Source organism: Oncorhynchus masou, chromosome 9, assembly GCF_036934945.1.
Source record: "Oncorhynchus masou masou isolate Uvic2021 chromosome 9, UVic_Omas_1.1, whole genome shotgun sequence".
Classification (NCBI taxonomy): Eukaryota; Metazoa; Chordata; class Actinopteri; order Salmoniformes; family Salmonidae; genus Oncorhynchus; species Oncorhynchus masou.
This window is the reverse complement of record NC_088220.1, coordinates 84868634-84874734: the sequence shown is the minus strand read 5'-3', so window position 1 is coordinate 84874734 and position 6101 is coordinate 84868634.

Sequence of the window (6101 nt, the reverse complement as noted above, 5' to 3'; positions counted from 1 at the left end):
AGCAGTTTTTGTTGCTCACTGTTCGGAGGTAATTATGAGGGAGGGGTCATTAGGAACAGCACCTCTGTTCCCTGTAGAGGAGGGGGTAGGGGGGGTCATTAGGAACAGCACCTCTGTTCCCTGTACAGGTTGCCTCGGGAGATAACATCAATGAATACGCCGACTCAGTCACCGGATTCCAAGCATATCGCCTGGGTCTGATCTCCTTCCTATGTAACTGGGTCCTGGACTTCCTGATGGGCCGCCCTAAGGTAGGCACTGATTCTTAACATGGGGGCCCCACAAGGGTGCATCTCCTCCAGTATTTCCTGTATTCTAGTTATTTTATTAGGATCCCCCGTTAGCTGTTGTAAAAGCAGCAGCTACTCTTCCTGGGGTTCCACACAGAACATGAAACATGAAATAATACAGAACATTAATAGACAAGAACAGCTCAAGGACAGAACTACATATATATTTTTTAAAGGCACACGTAGCCCACGTATCAATGCATACACACAAACTACCTAGGTCAAATAGAGGAGAGGCATTGTCTCATGGGGTGTTGCTTTATCTGTTTTTTGAAACCGGGTTTGCTGTTCATTTTAGCAATATAAGATGGAATGGAGTGCCATGCTATAATGGCTCTGTATACCCACGACTGGTCTCACACAGCTCCAACTCCATCATGTTTACTGATGACACAACAGCAGTAGGCCTGATCACCAACAAAGACCAGACAGCCTACAGGGAGAAGGGAGGCACTCTGACGGCGTGGTGCCAGGTAAACAACCTCTCCCTCAACGTTACCAAAACAAAGGAGCTCGTTGTGGACTTCAGGAGGGACCAGGCTGGACACGCCCCCATCCACATCAACGGGGCCGCCGTGGAGACGGTCAATAACTTCAAATTCCTCGGCGTACACGTCTCCGAGAAGCTGGAATGGTCTTACCACATGGACACCACGGTGAAGAAGGCACGACTCTTCAACCTCAGGATGCTGAAGAAATTCAGGCTGTCCTCGAGGAACCCCTCACAGTGTTCTACAGGAGCACCGTCAAGAGCATACTGTCGGGTTGCATCACAGCCTGGTACGTAAACTCCACCTCCCGTGGACCGCAAGGCTCTTCATTGGCTGATACGTGCAGCCGAAACGCACCATTGGGTGCACACTGCCTGCCCTACAGGACACCTACAACACCAGGTGTCTCAGGAAGGCCAAGAAGATCATCAGGGACCCCGTTAACCACTCCCTGTTCTTCCTGCTTCCATCACTCAGACACATGCATTACTGTATGTGTATCATTTATTATTTATTATTAATAATAATTTGTATTGTTTTTATTTCACTTGGTCCCAACCCTTCAATTGTCATGCCAGACATTTATTTATTAATCACTGCTACAGTTAGGATGTTTATAGTGCTATTTGTATTCATATTGTATATTTATATTTATATTGAATATTTGTATTTTTATTGTAATTTATATTCACATTATATATTTATATTGTATATTTACATTTAATATTTATATTTTTATTGTAATTTATATTCACATTATATATTTATATTGTATATTTTTATGTATATCGTTTATTTATATTCATGTTATTTATATTCATACTATATATTTATTTGTATATAATATATTTATATTTATAATGTTTATTTATATTCATGTTGTATATTTATATTTATAATGAATATTTATATTTTTATTGTAATTTATATTCACAATATATATTTATATGGTATATTTATATTCATATTATATATTTATTTGTATATTATATATTTTATTTATATTTTTTATTTATATTCATATTATATATTTATATTTATATTTTTATTTATATTGTTTATTTATATTCATATTATATATTTTTATTTATATTGTATATTTATATGCATATTATATATTAATATTTATATTTATATTTTTATTTTTATTTATATTCATATTATATATTTATATTTATATTGTATATTTATATTTATATTGTTTATTTATATTCATATTATATATATTTATTTTTAAATTGTATATTTTTATTTATATTGTTGTTGATTTTTATGACCATTTTAATTATTTATTTCATAAAGTCCTGCATGTTGGAGCCTGAGATATTCACTGTACCCTGCAGTCACACCTCCAACACTGTACATGTGACTATTAAACCCTGTACATGTGACTATCAAACCCTGTACATGTGACTATCAAACACTGAACCCTGCAGTACATGTGACTATTAAACACTGTACATGTGACTATTAAACACTGTACATGTGACTATTAAACACTGTACCCTGCAGTACATGTGACTATTAATCCCTGTACATGTGACTATTAAACACTGTACATGTGACTATCAAACCCTGTACATGTGACTATCAAACACTGTACATGTGACTATTAAACACTGTACCCTGCAGTACATGTGACTATTAAACACTGTACATGTGACTATTAAACACTGTACATGTGACTATTAAACACTGTACATGTGACTATTAAACCCTGTACATGTGACTATTAAACCCTGTACGTGTGACTATTAAACCCTGTACATGTGACTATTAAACCCTGTACATGTGACTATCAAACCCTGTACATGTGACTATCAAACACTGAACCCTGCAGTACATGTGACTATTAAACACTGTACATGTGACTATTAAACACTGTACATGTGACTATTAAACCCTGTACATGTGACTATTAAACCCTGTACATTACTATTAAACACTGTACATGACTATTAAACACTGAACCCTGACTATTAAACACTGTACATGTGACTATTAAACACTGTACATGTGACTATTAAACCCTGTACATGTGACTATTAAACCCTGTACATGTGACTATTAAACACTGTACATGTGACTATTAAACACTGTACCCTGCAGTACATGTGACTATTAATCCCTGTACATGTGACTATTAAACACTGTACATGTGACTATCAAACCCTGTACATGTGACTATCAAACACTGTACATGTGACTATTAAACGCTGTACCCTGCAGTACATGTGACTATTAAACACTGTACATGTGACTATTAAACACTGTACATGTGACTATTAAACACTGTACATGTGACTATTAAACCCTGTACATGTGACTATTAAACCCTGTACGTGTGACTATTAAACCCTGTACATGTGACTATTAAACCCTGTACATGTGACTATCAAACCCTGTACATGTGACTATCAAACACTGAACCCTGCAGTACATGTGACTATTAAACACTGTACATGTGACTATTAAACACTGTACATGTGACTATTAAACCCTGTACATGTGACTATTAAACCCTGTACATGTGACTATTAAACACTGTACATGTGACTATTAAACACTGTACATGTGACATTACACACTGTGACTATTAAACACTGAACCCTGCAGTACATGTGACTATTAAACCCTGTACATGTGACTATTAAACACTGTACATGTGACTATTAAACACTGTACATGTGACTATTAAACACTGAACCCTGCAGTACATGTGACTATTAAACTGTACATGTGACTGTACATGTGACTATTAAACACTGTACACGTGACTATTAAACCCTGTACATGTGACTATTAAACACTGTACATGTGACTATTAAACACTGAACTCTGCAGTACATGTGACTATTAAACCCTGTACATGTGACTATTAAACACTGTACATGTGACTATTAAACACTGTACATGTGACTATTAAACCCTGTACACGTGACTATTAAACCCTGTACATGTGACTATTAAACACTGTACATGTGACTATTAAACACTGTACATGTGACTATTAAACACTGAACCCTGCAGTACATGTGACTATTACACACTGTACATCTGACTATTAAACCCTGTACACGTGACTATTAAACCCTGTACATGTGACTATTAAACCCTGTACATGTGACTATTAAACACTGTACATGTGACTATTAAACACTGTACCCTGCAGTACATGTGACTATTACACACTGTACATGTGACTATTAAACACTGAACCCTGCAGTACATGTGACTATTAAACCCTGTACATGTGACTATTAAACACTGTACATGTGACTATTAAACACTGTACATGTGACTATTAAACACTGAACCCTGCAGTACATGTGACTATTACACACTGTACATGTGACTATTAAGCACTGTACATGTGACTATTAAACACTGTACATGTGACTATTAAACCCTGTACACGTGACTATTAAACCCTGTACATGTGACTATTAAACACTGTACATGTGACTATTAAACACTGAACTCTGCAGTACATGTGACTATTAAACCCTGTACATGTGACTATTAAACACTGTACATGTGACCACTGTACATGTGACTATTAAACCCTGTACACGTGACTATTAAACCCTGTACATGTGACTATTAAACACTGTACATGTGACTATTAAACACTGTACATGTGACTATTAAACACTGAACCCTGCAGTACATGTGACTATTACACACTGTACATCTGACTATTAAACCCTGTACACGTGACTATTAAACCCTGTACATGTGACTATTAAACACTGTACATGTGACTATGAAACCCTGTACCCTGCAGTCACACCTCCACCCCTATACATGTGACTATTAAACACTTTGAATCTCTGAATCTCACTCTTTGTATCACTGACTAAAAGTTTGCACAGCGTTTGTCTAGCTACCTAGATTGCTCCTTTTGGAAAAAATGGGTCAATGCAATCTGCTATAAGGCATATGGAAACTATTTCAGAGTCAATTGGAGCAATCAAGTGTAACTTTTAATGATACGCTTTTAAAACTTCACAGCTCCCGTTGACTTAAGTTTGACCTCAACTCTAATGCCTTCACAATAGTCAACAAACAAGAACATTGGGGGGGGGGGGGGGGGTCATACCATGAATCATTTAGCTATTTGATTTTGAATTTTAGGACCCCTGTAGGTATAAAAAAGTATATATACAATAAAGATTTGATAAAATATAGAATTTAGCCTTTCTACTATAGCTCATAGAAATGCATTGAACATCACATAACATTCAAGGCAAAAAATAAATCATAAGGAATCATGGTTAAAAGTGTTTTTCCTTTATCTAGGAGATATAACACAGCTTAATTAAGAAGTGTTTGTGTTTTTGCACAAAAATGTAACATCTCTTTTTGGTTTGAACTAAACTACCTTCACAATGTACTTTCATATCTATTTTTTAGACCGGTACCGATGACCTTCAGACAAGTCCAATGACACCTGTGAGGGTTGCTGAGCTGAACGGAGAACTTAATTAAGAAGTGTTTGTTATAGTCCACCCTTTCCGTGGAGTGGTCATAATAGTTCGTAGGTCAAACCATTTGGACTTTACAGACGTTTTCGTGAGAACACCAATATTTCGGCATGTCTCATGGTCTGACAAACACCACTCTAGTTCTGTCACCTTTCACCTCAGATGGGATGTCTCATGGTCTGACAAACACCACTCTAGTTCTGTCACCTTTCACCTCAGATGGGATGTCTCCTGGTCTGACAAACACCACTCTAGTTCTGTCACCTTTCACCTCAGATGGGATGTCTCATGGTCTGACAAACACCACTCTAGTTCTGTCACCTTTCACCTCAGATGGGATGTCTCATGGTCTGACAAACACCACTAGAGCTCTGTCACCTTTCACCTCAGATGGGATGTCTCCTGGTCTGACAAACACCACTCTAGTTCTGTCACCTTTCACCTCAGATGGGATGTCTCATGGTCTGACAAACACCACTCTAGTTCTGTCACCTTTCACCTCAGATGGGATGTCTCATGGTCTGACAAACACCACTAGAGCTCTGTCACCTTTCACCTCAGATGGGATGTCTCATGGTCTGACAAACACCACTAGAGCTCTGTCACCTTTCACCTCAGATGGGATGTCTCATGGTCTGACAAACACCACTAGAGCTCTGTCACCTTTCACCTCAGATGGGATGTCTCATGGTCTGACAAACACCACTAGAGCTCTGTCACCTTTCACCAGATGGGATGTTAACAAACACCACTCTAGTTCTGTCACCTTTCACCTCAGATGGGATGTCTCCTGGTCTGACAAACACCATATAGCTCTGTCACCTTTCACCTCA